The sequence below is a fragment of the Schistocerca serialis genome, chromosome 9 (assembly GCF_023864345.2).
Source record: "Schistocerca serialis cubense isolate TAMUIC-IGC-003099 chromosome 9, iqSchSeri2.2, whole genome shotgun sequence".
Classification (NCBI taxonomy): domain Eukaryota; kingdom Metazoa; phylum Arthropoda; class Insecta; order Orthoptera; family Acrididae; genus Schistocerca; species Schistocerca serialis.
The window spans coordinates 29,615,235-29,630,498 of NC_064646.1; positions in this window are offsets into that span (position 1 = coordinate 29,615,235).

Below are 15,264 nucleotides of genomic sequence, written 5' to 3' on the forward strand. Positions count from 1 at the left end.
CGTTGAAACAAGTGGTTTTCAGTTAGATCGGTATTTTTTTTTTCTTCACGTTAAAACCGTTCAACATAATGTGTATCTGAAGTAACCGATTTTCGGTTTTTTATTGTTATTACGGTAATAAACGTATAAATCGAACAAAGACTGAAAAATTTATGACTCTCTCAGTTTTAAGATACAGAGAATCAAAATATTAAATTAAATAGGCAAACAAAAGAAAACTTAGTCTGTCCACTGTTCACTACTTTTCTCGAAAAGTGAGAAGTGGCTGAATACTACAAAAATCACCAGAATTCTCCCATTGATTCTAATTTTTTAAAACTCTGTTCAAAAAACATGTAATCGTGGATCATACCAGTACTTGGCCGTTACGAATCGTCAGTGCAGGGTGGAAACTGAGATTGAAAAACCCTGTTTATTGTGTTAATTTGTCCGTTTTCAACGACTACAAGGAGGGAAAGCTACTTTACATTTTATTGCATATTATGAATAAACTGTTTTTCTTTTTTTTAAAAAAAAGGTTTATTTAAAAACGAAAATCTTAGCACAGCGCTATAGCTAATTGATGATTCTTATCTTTTGCTCGGTTATTAGTAAAAAATAAAAAAAACCACCGATTACAACCGAAATCAAACAAATACCGAAAATCACAGGTCATTCAGAAGTAAAACACCGACATCCGTTGTAACAGGTCGGTTTTCCCCATCCCTAATAGGAACACAGTAATCAGTTGCAGTCCTACCGCTTTTTATTATTCTTGCATGTTTTTTTTCCCTTTATTGTAATTTTAATACCTGTACAACAGGTATGCTGGCAGCAACATTCTGCGCTGCTCTTCAGCCTTAGAGTAGAAAATGAGAAAACATAAAGAATACAAATAATTGACATAATGGCGGGTAAAAAACAGTAGACACAGAATACAAAAACACGTAGCCGTTCACACTCGACGATAATCCACACTACAAACTGTTGACACGACGCGCAAACACAGATGATTTCGATGGCACATGTGAACGTTGGAGCGTGACGGCGAACACTAAACACAAAAACACGAGAAACGGATGGCGATGATCTCCACGTAACGTGTGCGAGTCCGGGGACCTGCCAAAAGGGGAAGAAGGGTGAGGGGGACAGAGAGGGGAGAGCAAAGATGCCAATCGCAGAGGAGATGTGAGGAGGAGTGGAGGTACGGGGGTAGGGGAAGCCTGGGGGAGGAGTGGGGAGAAAGGGAGGAGGGAGGGAAGGGGGAGAGAAGGGAGAGAGGGTGCCCAAAGGAACAAACACAGGAAGAGGGAGGGAGGATCAAAGTTGGTAGGAGGAGTAGGTGGAGGGGAGGCGGACATTATCAGGGAGGGGCACCTGGCGGAAGCCACCCTGGGAGAGGGTATGGAGAGTGGAGAGATGGAGAGCAGGTGGGATGTGGAAGTACAGGCACGGCAGCGGATGGGGGCGGGAGAGGATGGGACAGACCAGCGGGTGAGAAGGATTGTGTTTACGGGAGGTGTACAGGATCCGTATCCGTTCGAGGAAAAGGAGGAGGTGAGGGAAGGGAATAAGGTCGTACAGGATCCATGTGTGGGAGGGGAGACGGATGCGATAGGCGAGGTGAAGAGCATGGCATCCTACGATCTGAAGCGATTTGTAAAAAGTAGGGGGAGCGGAGATTCAGGCAGGGTGGGCGTAGCAAAGGATAGGGCGAATGAGGGATTTATAGGTATGGACGATGGTGGAGGGGTCCAGACCCCAAGTATGGCCAGAAAGGAGCTTGAGGAGGCAGAGGTGGGAGTGTCTTGGCTTGGATCGTCCGGAGATGGGGGGTCCAGGAGAGGCGACGGTCGAGTGTGACACCAAGGTACTTGAGGGTGGGGGCGAGGGGGATAGGACGGCCATAGACAGTGATGTAGAAATCGAGGAGGCGGAAGGAAGGGGTGGTTTTGCCTACAATGATCGCCTGGGTTTTGGAAGGATTGACCTTGAGCAACCACTGGTTGCACCAAGCGGTGAACCGGTCAAGATAGGATTGGAGAAGGTGTTGGGAGCGCTACAGGGTGGGGGCAAGGACAAGGAAGGGAGTGTCATTGGCGTACTGGAGAAGGTGGACGGGGGGTGAAGGCGGCGGCGTGTCCGCCGTATACAATAGGTACACAAGAGGGGAGAGGACGGAACCCTGGGGCACACTGGCGGAGGGGAAAAAGGTGTAGGAATCCGTGTTGTGGATGGTGACGTAGGATATTCTTGCATGTTCAGATTTCAGCTATAAACAGCCTTCTACAGTGCATTTGAGTGAGTTGCCATCCAACAAACTCGCAGCAGAATATGGCACCATACGATTTTACTGCTGTATAGGCAGAAGGAAACTGCAGATGTTGTTTACAGCATGAAAACACAACGGCCGGGAGAGCGGTGTGCTGACCACTCGCCCCTCCGTTGACGCCACAGAGCTAAGTATGACACTGTGGCCGGTCGGTACCGTTGGGTCTTCCACACCTATTCTGACGATATCCGTTTGTAACGTCCTCTGTATGACAAAAATAGCTAACCCAGATCCATTCCATTATAGTAGTTTAAAATCCATTTTTAATTTAATTGATAAAAGTTTCAAATCACGTTTAAATCACATCAAGAAATGCCGATTTACAATGTGTTTGTTCATACATTAGACGTGGAGCGATCCACAAAATCTTATGCAAAAGATCATTAATATGTTCACGCGATGTTCTATACAGAATTGTTACATCATGCTATAAATAAAAATTTAAAAAGTTTTTTGGAGATAATCTTGATTAAAATATAGCTCCGAAGCAATTTGAAATCCGTCAGAAGATAACTTCTAGAGTAGTTACACCACAGTGTTTAAGTGATCCACTAAATAGTTAATATAAAATGTGATGCAACAAAGAGGACAGTTGTATGAATCTATTACTGATCTTTTGCATAAGATTTGATTGGATCGCTTCACCACTAATACAAGAGCAAACAGATTGTAAATGAGCATTTCTTGATGAAATTTAACGGTGATATGCAAATTTTGTCTATTAAAAATGGGGATTAATCTAGTATATTGGAATGACATTGGGTCTGTTGTTTTTATAATACAGAGAGCGTTACTTATACTAAATGTGCATACTGAAGCTGTTGTGTTTGTTGTGAACAACCACCTCAGATTCCTTCTGCCTATACAGCAGTAATGTCATATGGCGACATGTACTGCTGCTAGTTTGTTGGATGGTAATTCATTAAAATGGTATGTTGACTAGAATGGATGATTGCTATTCGATAACGTGGTGTTTTATTTATTTTTTACGTTAATCAGTTCTCATTCTGTAATTTCCTTGTATCTTAGGACTGAAGAGAGCTATTTATAGCTGAAGTCTGGATATGCAAGAATAATAATAAACCCAGTTCCTATCCTTCCTTAATGCATTTATCATCTAATTACAGGGCAATTTGTGGATGCAAACTTTGATGTAAACCTAAACCAGTGATAATTTCAAACATAGCGACTAAGGTACTACATCGCCTGATTAACAATAACTGATATTAAAGTAGTTCAAGTCGCTTTTTATTTATTCTTGGTGAGCGGTTCCTGTTAAACATCCATCTTCTGACAGAAATATCCATCGCTGAAAGGAACATTGTTACCTAGTGTAAGATATGAATCCATCAGACAATGTGTTGAACGGATGACCCAGGCAGGAGCAGAAAACTGGAAGCTAAATATCGCATTCATTTGTTTAGCCAGGCAAACCAAAAATTTGAACCGCTTGTAACTGATTTCATCCTTTCTCCGATAAGTCCTACTGGAAACGCATCTTTCATTATCTCAGTGGGAAATAGATACGTGAGTCTCAGAAGGAGATCGTTGTCTAATCCTACAAGAGGAATAACAGGTAGTAAGGGCGATGGAAGATTATGAATCTCTTAGTGTAATTGAAATCACCGTGTAGACGATCGTCCATGCCCTGCACACGCTTGTTCAGTTCGTACAGGGTGACCCAAAAGTGAATTAACATTTGAAAATTCTATACTTCTCGGAATAATGTCGATAGTGTGATAAAAATTGACACACTTGCATGAAATGAAAGGAGACTTTTTTGTGAAATTGGGGGGCTGGTTCGCCAAGCATAACGGAAGTGCGGCTCAGAACGCGACCGTCAGCAAACGATCTGCGCAAGAGATCTTCCACAAGTGTACCAATATGGGGTGGAGAGCCGTCCTGCATAAAAGACGTACCTCCCAGCAGAGGTTTATCAGCCAGGCTAGGAGTGATGCTATTGTGTCACATACGGATCAGAGTACTTCGCACCCGTCACGCTGACTGAAAAGCAGCACCGCGCCTTTCCTAGAAGAAAAAAAAATCCAGTCACGACTGATGTGGTAAATCCACATCACAGCATTACTTACTCGTCATGTAATCGGATTTTCACGACAGTTCTGCGATTTTCGGTAGCCTAAATTCTGCAATGTAGACAGCCCCTGAAGTGTGAAATGGGCTCCATCTATTGGCAGGTTTTAGCACTCGCTTTTGGTTTCAATAAAACTTTATATGTGTCAAGTTTTACTTTTCCGCCTGCATTATTCCGTGAACTAGTGCATTTTCAAATGTTAACTGACTTATGGGTCACCCTGTATTGCATTTTCAAATGTTAACGGACTTGCAGGTTGCCCTGTACTATCTGAACCATACTTAAATGCAAAAACACTAATTCTATGAGCATAAAAAGAGCCCTTCTCTGAGCATTTTTTGAGAACTGGTCCTATAGCGTGTGCTGGCTGCTTTGATGCATTAACTACACTACTGGCCATTAAAATTGCTACACCACGAAGATGACGTGCTACAGACGCAAAATTTAACCAACAGGAAAAAGATGCTGTGATATGCAAATGATTAGCTTTTCAGAGCATTCACACAAGGTTGCCGCCTGTGGCGACACCTACAACGTGCTGACATGAGGAAAGTTTCCAACCGATTTCTCATACACAAACAGCAGTTGACCGGCGTTGCCTGGTGAAACGTTGTTGTGATGCCTCGTGTAAGGAGGAGAAATGCGTACCATCACGTTTCCGACTTTGATAAAGGTCGGATTGTAGCCTATCGCGATTGCGGTTTATCATATCGCGATATTGCTGTTCGCGTTGGTCGAGATCCAATGACTGTTAGCAGAATATGGAATCGGTGGGTTCAGGAGGGTAATGCCGGATCCCAACGGCCTCGTATCACTAGCAGTCGAGATGACAGGCATCTTATCCGCATGGCTGTAACGGATCGTGCAGCCACGTCTCGATCCCTGAGTCAACAGATGGGGACGTTTGCAAGACAACAAGCATCTGCACTAACAGTTCGACGACGTTTGCAGCAGCATGGACTATCAGCTCGGACCCACGGCTGCGGTTACCCTCGAGGCTGCATCACACACAGGAGCGCCTTCGATGGTGTACTCAACGACGAACCTGAGTGCACCAATGGCAAAACGTCATTTTTTCCAGATGAATCCAGATTCTGTTTACAGCATCATGATGGTCGCATCCGTGTTTGGCGACATCGCGGTAACGCACATTGGAAGCGTGCATTCTTCATCGCCATACTGGCGTATCACCCGGCGTGATGGTATGGAGTGCCATTGGTTACACGTCTCGGTCACCACTTGTTCACATTGACCGCACTTTAAACAGTGGACGTTACATTTCAGATGTGTTACGACCCGTGGCTATACCTTTCATTCGATCCCTGCGATACCCTACATTTCAGCAGGATAATGCACGCTGCCTCGTGATGACTGGGTGTTGTGTGCTGTCCTTAGGATAGGTAGGTTTAAGTAGTTCTAAGTTCTAGGGGACTGATGACCCTCGATGTTAAGTCCCATAGTGCTCAGAGCCATTTGAACCATTTGATAATGCACGACCGCATGTTGCAGGTCCTGTACGGGCCTTTCTGGATACAGAAAATGTTCGACTTCTGCCCTGGCCAGCACACTCTCCGCATCAAGGCCGTTATTACGGCCAGAGGTGGTTGTTCACGGTACTGATTTCTCAGGATCTATGCACCTAAATTGCGTGCAAATGTAATCACATGTCAGTTCTAGTATAATATATTTGTCCAATGAATACCCGTTTATCATCTGCATTTCTTCTTGGTGTAGCAATTCAATGGCCGATAGTGTATTAATGTGCTATACGAGGCTTACCTAAAAATGCGAAAAATCACGTAAAATGTCCTAAGAGTCGTGATACTGGGAAATGTGGAATACATATGTAAGGGGAGGGGCCGTCAAACGGGGCATGGAATTATAATGTGCCCCGTTACAGAACATGAGTCTACATGGACACGGGATTGTGAAGAGTCGGGAAAACAGACATATTGACACTAGATTTCTTTAATAACTTGCCCTAATAGAAAACTACTCACTTTACAGAACAAACAGACATGCACTGAACCTCATTATTCAACACCAAAATTGAAACTGAGCAGGAAAGAAATAAATCACTTTACAGGACACAGAAAATTATGATATAAAAAAATCGAACTGACTTGTTACTGAATGAAAAGTAGTTTAAGTATTTAGCACGATCATGGATGGAAACATAATGCATGGATATTGTGGCCAAATGTACATGCAATTCAAAATCATTCATGAACAGCCAAGTAACATTTTCAGTTACAATTCCAAGTAAGGGAAAAAGGTTAACTATGTCTAAACATAGCATTGGAAAAACGAGTTCATCCCACGTGAATGCAGCAGGTTGCATTTGCAGTGCACTGTTTATACTAATAGCATCTGGGGGTCTCACCAACAAGTTTGCAGCAAGATGATGTGAAACGCCAACCAGTGACCGACAAGTAGCAAAATAAGAGCAGGATTAAATGGGCCTGACGAAACGTTGAGCTCAAATCAGTTCTCAGAGCAAACGTATGACGTAACACCAAAAAGCAAAGAGCCTTCCGTGCAACATGTCATTCATGTCACTCATCTAACTGGGACAAAGCCACGCAGAATGTTACACCATCGACATCAGCGTGTCTTTGTGTATGCCTCATCGATAAAACTGGATAGCGTCATGTCAGTGTAATAATGAAGTGAGTCAGGAAGAAAAGCAAACGAATTTCATCACTTCTCCTCTGATCTGAAACGAAATTTTGTGGAATGTTTTCCAATTTTATAAACCGTATGAGATTCGAACAATTTTGCAAGTCAAATTGTTGTATTTTGTTGAATCATGTTGGTCAGACATTTAAAATGAATTACTCTAGGAACAACCTTGGTATAAGACACGAAAAAGTGATAACATAAAGATTAAAAAGTCTTCTTCTTTGCAAGTCAGTGCTTGAAATTATCTAGAAACTTCCTTAAGATAATAAACAAGGAAAATAAGAACATAAAAGAACAGAAAAATTGCTGCTACTTTGTGAGGCCGTCTTTGAGGCAAGTGAGAGTTTAGAATGAATTTCTCTCTATACAGCGGAGTATGCGCTGATATGAAACTTCCTGTCAGATTAAAACTGTGTGCCGGACCGAGACTCGAACTCGGGATCTTTGCCTTTCGCGGGCACATGTTCTACCAACTGAGCTACCCAAGCACGATCCACGCCCCGTCCTCGCAGCTTTAAATTCCGCCAGTACCTCGTCTCCTACCTTCCAAACTTCACAGAAGCTCTCCTGCGAACCTTGCAGAACTAGCACTCCTGAAAGAAAGGATATTGCGGAGACATGGCTTAGCCACAACCTGGGGGTTGTTTCTAGAATGAAATTTTCACTCTACAGTGGAGTGTGCGCTGACCTGAAACTTCCTCGCATGTCTCCGCAATATCGATTCTTCCAGTAGTGCTAGTTCTGCAAGGTTCGCAGGAGAGCTTCTGTGAAATTTGGAAGGTAGGAGACGAGGTACTGGCGAAAGTAAAACTCTGAGGACGGGGCGTGAGTTGTGCTTGGGTTGCTCAGAGAGCACTTTCCCGCGAAAGGCAAAGGTCCTGAGTTCGAGTCTCGGTCCGCAACACAGTTTTAATCTGCCAGGAAGTTTCAAGGTAGAGCTTATTGGCAAAAGGAAATGATTGTTATAATTGTGGTTTTAAAAATTGCATCTACAAATCATAACATCCTAGCACCAGGTCGTTTTTCTAAGAGGGAAAGAAAAGTGTTATTACTGGCCATACGTGATGAGATGTGTCTAACCATTCTCCCTAGCCCATGTCACCCATATAAGCGGTGATGGAATAGATTAGTACGTTAGTAACAAGTAAATGCACCGATTGGACTTACAATTTTAAGGAAGGATGAGACAGTGATTGCACTGGCCGTACTATCATCCTATGCTTTTCAATCCTGATGGGACTTCTTACATGCCATGTAATGATGTGCAGAGACGGACAACGTGCCTTCAGGGGGCAAGCGAGCCCTAGGGAGAGTGTATGTCGCCACAGGATTCATTCTCTTGGTACATAGGAGGCGGTCCCTTACATGTTGGACAGTGAATCCACAGCTGAGGGAAAGCAGATGAACAGGGCTTTGTACGGGCAACCAGGCAGTCGCGAGGCTGGTGTTCACTGCCAAGGACGGTACACTGGGATGCAGTCATGGTGCAGACACGCTACCTCCACTGCTCCCGGACCAGAGCACCCTCAGGTTAACGAGGCAAATCGCCCGTTGGTTTGAGAGATTTCAGAGATCCGTTCATCTTCATTGGGTATAATAAAGCATAGGCTTTGGCCACAGATAACATCTTTAGAAAGCGTACGAAAAACGTCACCAATTGTGAGTTTATTGGGAGACTGGTGGCCTGCCAAGTTGACGCCGAGAGGCTAGGGCTTTTTTCCCCCCTCGTTGTTTCCCACGATGACGGAAATTCACCGGTGGGAAAAGCACGGCCCAATGTTGGTTCAAAATGGCTCTGAGCACTATGGGACGTAACATCTATGGTCATCAGTCCCCTAGAACTTAGAACTACTTAAACCTAACTAACCTAAGGACATCACACAACACCCAGCCATCACGAGGCAGAGAACCAATGCTGGTAAACAACCTTAGAGGTAAGTCCTGAGTCCCACATTTTAGAATGTGTTGGTGAAGAAGTTGACTGGGAGAAGAGTTTCAAGGAGCCGCTGGAGAGAAGATGAAAGACATTGCAAAATTACAGTGCTCAGGGTCCCGCATCTAATCGCGTTTTATTAAATTCCACTGTGTAGCCAAATTAATCAGCACTGATTCCTGAGAAGTGATATGTCGGTCATATCAGTCAGGTCGAAAAGGAGACGACTCGTGGATTGGTTATCCTGTACACTACTACTCACATCTACATCAGTACTCGCCAAGCCACATCAAAGGTGTGTGGCCGAGGGTATTTCTACTTCCAGTGTCTGATCCCGACTTCCGTGTTCTATTTGCGAATGCTGCGTGGGAAGAACGGTTGTTCGTAAGCCTCTGTATTAGCTTTGATTTCTCGAAGTTTCTCGTTGTGATCATTTCGCGAGACGTGTGTGAGAGGAAGGAATATATTGTCAGACCATTACCGGAGCGTACTCTCTCTGAATTTCAATAGTAAACCACTCCGTGATACTCGATGACTGTCGTGTAGAATCTGCCACTGGAGTTTGTCTAGCGTCCCTGTAACCCTCTCGCGCCGACTGAACAACCCTGTCACAAAACGAAACGAACTGCTCTTCGATGGATCTTCTCTATCTCTTCTATCAGTCCTACAAGTACCAATTCCAGAATGATGAGTAATGCTCAACAACCGATCGAACAAGTGTTTTGTAAGCCACTTCTCCCATCGATGAATTAAATTTCTTTAATATTCTTGCTATGATTCCATGTCTAGCACCCTAGTTTCCTACATTTTGTTTCATATGGTCATTCCACTTTAGAGTCAAAAAATGGCTCTGAGCGCGATGGGACATAACATCTGAGGTCATCAGTCCCCTAGTCTTAGAACTACTTAAACCTAACTAAACTAAGAACATCACATACATCCATGCCCGAGGCAGGATTCGAAACTGCGACCGAAGCAGTAGCGCGGTTCCACACTGAAGCGCCTAGAACCGCTCGGCCACAGCGGTCGACCTCCTATTAGATCATCCATGTATACTGTAAATAGCATTGGTCCTATCTCACTTTTTTGGAATGGCCCTGATATTACGTTAACATCTGTCGATTTTGTTCCCTTACGAGTGACGTGTTGAGTTCTGTGTGCAACGAAGTCTTGAATCCAGTCGCAAATCTGGTCATGTACTCAGTAAGCGTCTGGTAACTTTCACTTAACGCCAGAGCAGGATGGTATCAAATGCTTCCTGGTGTGTAGGAGCACGGTACCAACCTGAGCGCCGGCCGGAGTGGCCGTGCGGTTCTAGGCGCTACAGTCTGGAACTGAGCGACCGCTACGGTAGCAGGTTCGAATCCTGCCTCGGGCATGGATGTGTGTGATGTCCTTAGGTTAGTTAGGTTTAATTAGTTCTAGGCGACTGATGACCTCAGAAGTTAAGTCGCATAGTGCTCAGAGCCATTTGAACCATTTGAACTTCAACCTGAGCGTTGATATCTACAGCACTGTATATCTCGTGCAGGGACAGAGCGACGTAAGTTTCGCAAAATCTCTCTTTGCGGAATCCACGTTGATTTTTATGGGCGAGATTTTCGCTATCGAGAAATGTAACACGTGAACGTAAAACATGTTCCACAATCCTACAACAGATTCAGGTCAGTGATATAGATCTATAAATATGTCCTACGACTCATCCTGATAAGGGGAATGACCTACGCTTTTTTCTTGTCGCTCCAGTGACCTACGATAAGCCGCTGCTAGTAGGGGAGCAAGTTCTTCCACATAGTCTCTGTAGAATCTTGAAGGGTCTCATTTTGTCCTGATATCTTCCCACTACTAAGCTTTCCACTCACATCAGACGGCATGGGGGAGGAGGAGGGAGACAGAAGGAATGACACATTTCAGAGATGGGTTGTTTTGAGGGAGGAAACCAGACAGCGAGGTCATCGGTCTCATCGGGTTAGGGAAGGACTGAGAAGGAAGTCGGCCGTGCCCTTTCAAAGGAACCATCCCGGAATTTGCCTGGAGCGATTTAGGAAATCACGGGAAGCCTAAATCAGGATGTCCGAACGCGGGATTGAACCGTCGTCCTCCCGAATGCGAGTCCGGTGTGCTAACCACTGCGCCACCTCGCTCGGTCACATTTCAGAGACTTCACAGGTGTCAGACAGATATTATTTTATGTATACAGGCTAAAGCGGCAGATGAAAATTTGTACCAGTGTCGGAAATCGAACCCGGATCTTCTGCTTACTAGGGAGGTGCGTTAGCCATGAAGCCATCGTGGCACAGGGCTTCACTGAACTGCACGGATTAACCTGGCACGCCTCACTTCTCGGTCCAAATTCTCACTGCCTACCCAGTCTACTTGGTACAAATTTTCACTCGACGCTTCAGTCTATATACATGAAATCATATCTGTATGAAAACAGTAAGGCCTCTGCAATCGTGTCATTTCATTTGTATAAGTACCTGCACCTGAGTTTCAGGCTAGATCCCCCATTTACGTTCTACGCTGAGATGCTATTTCAGAACACTGGGAGTGATGCTCCAAAAACAACCAGCTTTGCGAAAGAAGCGGCTATACTTCCTGCGCAACCCACCCATCATTTTGCACGACAATGCGCGGGCGCATACAGCGCAAGCTGTGACTGCTCTGTTCGATCGATGGGACTGGGAAGTACTGTACCATCCACCATACTCCCCGGACTTAAGTCCTTGTGACTTTGATTTGATTACGAAGATGAGGGAACCACTTCGTGGCATTCGCATCAGTACTGTTCCAGAGATTTGACAGGCAGTAGACCGCTCCACTCGCACCATCAACAGAACAGGCTCTGCTAACGGTATACAACGCCTTCCACATCGCTGGCAACGGGTTTCACACAACGCTGGTGACTACTTTGAAGGACAGTAGCAGGTTGTGAATAAATAGTTTCCACTATTTAAGTTCCAGCCTACGTACTTTCAGAAATTTATCACCTTCGTTGGGTGGTGGTAGTAATGATCCCATATTGTAATAGATTTGTTCGTGGCTGGAAAGACATAATCGGTTTCATCTCCGTTAGTGCTGACGGAAGTGACACCGAAAGAAGTTGTTTGGAAGCAGGCGCAGCCGGCCGGAGTGGCCGAGCGGTTAAAGGCGCTACAGTCTGGAACCGCACGACCGCTACGGTCGCAGGTTCGAATCCTGCCTCGGGCATGGATGTGTGTGATGTCCTTAGGTTAGTTAGGTTTAAGTAGTTCTACGTTCTAGGGGATTTATGACCACAGCCGTTTAGTCCCATAGTGCTCAGAGACATTTGAACCATTTTTGAAGCAGGCGTTGTATGCTTTCATATTCTGAATAAAATAGTTTGATTCTGGAATTTTCCCTGTCAGGTACCGTAAAAATCCTTGGTGAATTGCTTCCAGTGGCAGTAATCGAATTTTTCCTTTCACGCAACAGAATCCTGGTGTTTCTACACTGAATTTTTTCGCTTTACAAAATTGCCAGGTGTTATCCACTTTTCCCGTTACGACGTGTTTGTGTTGTTACATTCTTTCGTCGGCTCGTAGTGGAATGCTTAGTTAGGTTGTACTGTTAACTAGTCCTCGTTCGCGCTTCTCGTAGGATAATATTTTTATGGACAGCTTGAGTTCGGATTCTTTTATTACGTGTCGCACTTCCTGATTTTTCAATCCGCTCATTTAACTTCTCTTCGGTTTCTCTTCTTGCCACGGTGCTCGCTGTCGTTCGTTGCGAACTTAAACTGCTTCTATTTCTTCGTCTGTTTCGTCCTTCTGCAGTTCTTTTGTTTTCGCCGTTTTGCTTCAGAACCGACAATATCTCTTCCTCTTTTGCGTTTCGGCGTTGTCTGAAACGTAAATTTTTTACTAACAAATACGCTAATGACGCTTTACACACTTTATTTTCGTTTTATATTCAGTCACTGTATCTTGTTTTTATTCACTCACTGCAGTACTTTTTCGGTTCCTCCCTTCGCCACTGATAAGAAACTAACGTTCGAACCCATGACGGGACTTACATTATATACCCCTACCAATGGGTAGCCCTTATAGTGGCGAATGTCAGAACATACCCAAAAGGCTTCGAATGGTCCACAATGTTCCAGAACATTCAACGACATTCGAAAGTGTTCTGGAATGTTCCACACACTGATCCGGGATGTTCCAGACCATTCAGCAATCTTCCTAAATGTCCCAGACTATTCTCGAACATTTCAGAACGTCCCGGATCATCGTGGAACATTCAAGAATCTTTTGGAATGTTGTGGAATACTCTCCAATGTTCTGGAATGTTCTAGAATATCCTCAATGTTCTGAAACGTTATAGAAATTTTTAGAGGGCGAAACTTCCCAGCCCTTGTATCTTCAGATGCACGCCCTTCAGGTAAGAACGCACACTTTCTCTATGGACGTGGGATAGAGGGCTACCACACCATATAACTCTCTTGATGGTAGCGAGACTCGTTTTTGAGTTTCGGTGGCACGCACATTGTACTCTTACTTTTATGATATATATTAATTTAAGTTGCTTCGCTACTCCGAGAATATCTACTTCGTCTTCTTTGGTGAAGGAATTCCAGAATGCTGTATTTTTAACTAATGTTCTGGAACATTGTGGACCATTCGAAGCCTTTTCAGTATGTTCTGACATTCGCCCTGACATTCGCCATTAATGGGGCTACCCATTGGTAGGGGTATATAACGCAAGTCCCGTCGTGGGTTCGAACGTCAGTTTCTTATCAGTGACTAAGAGAGGAACTGAAAAAGTAGTGCAGTGAGTGAATAAAAAAAGGATACAGTGACTGAATGTAAAGCGAAAATAAAGTGTGAAAGGCGTGAAAAGTGTCATTAGTGTATTTGTTAGTATAAATTTGCTTTCAGACAACGCCCAAACGCAAAAGAGGAAGAGATCTTGTCGGTTCTGCAGCAAAACGGCGAAAACAAAAAGAACTGCAGAAGAACGAAACAGACGAAGAGAGAGAAGCGGTTTAAGTTCCCAACGCATTGATTTCGTGTTGCCACTAGCATGGTTTACATACGACCAGAATCTCTTCAAATTTTCTGCCACGTTTCGAGACAAAGTTTCGTTGTGGAAACCGTTGTAAGCAACTCGCATTAAAGTCCGCGCTGCATTTCGAGCTTCTGTCAAAGATCGTCAGTCTTGGGGATTTTGCCTACGTTTGCATTTGGCATCCTTTTTCCGTTGTTTCTGCAACAGTGTTCTGACCTGTTTTGTGGACCACGGGGGATCAGGTCCATCTTTTGGTTATTTATTTGCTATAAATCTTTCAATTGCTGTCGATACTACTACTCTCAATTCAAGCCACATCTTGTCTCCACATACATTGTTAATTTGGAAGGAGTGGAGACTATCTCTCAGGAAGGCTTCAAGTGAATTTTTATCTGCCTTTTTAAATAGAAGTATTTCTCGTTTGTTTTTGGTGGGTTTTGGAGTTACCAGTATTCAGTCTCGCTATGACAATCCTGTGTTTACTAACCCCTTGATCCCTTTTGATGTTCGTTACTAGCTCCGAATTATTTGTTCCTAAGAGATCAACAATGTTTTCGCAACCGTTAACACTTCGCGTGGGCTCCTGTACTAGGTATTGAAAACAGTTTTCTGATGAGTCATTCAGTACGATGTCGGACGGCGTTTCATGCCTACCACCGACTTTAAACATCTGTTTTGAGCAACATACAGATTGAAGTCACCACCGACTACAGTTGTATGAGTCAGATACATTCAATGCATAGAGCATCTCTTCGCGTACCTAGTTGCTCAAAAACGAGCAGCCTCTGTAGTGCAGCAAACGTCAATACACTAGTCAAAACTCTTACCGCACACGTCCCAACACGTCTGACCAAGATCAGCGACTATATTAACTACTCTTCCTTGTAACTCTTCTTAATTAAATGTTAGAGGAGGCTCGCGAACTTTAACGTAACCCCAGGGAGTTCAGCCAGGTGAACACGCGGGCCGCTGAACAAGAGGGGAGTCATGGTGGAAAGCAGGTACAATCCAATACCGTGGGAGATCCGCACTGAAGTAATCACGAACCTATGAAAGAAACTGTGGTGGATGCGAAATGAAGTCTTCACTGGCTTGATGTATTGGTGACATAAGCCGCTGCTGCAGCATGTGCAACTACGCAAAACCAGCCACAGTTTTCTTCGCAAAGAAAACTGGTTCATTGACATTACTTTTGAAGTGGTCATGCCAAGGAAGCCG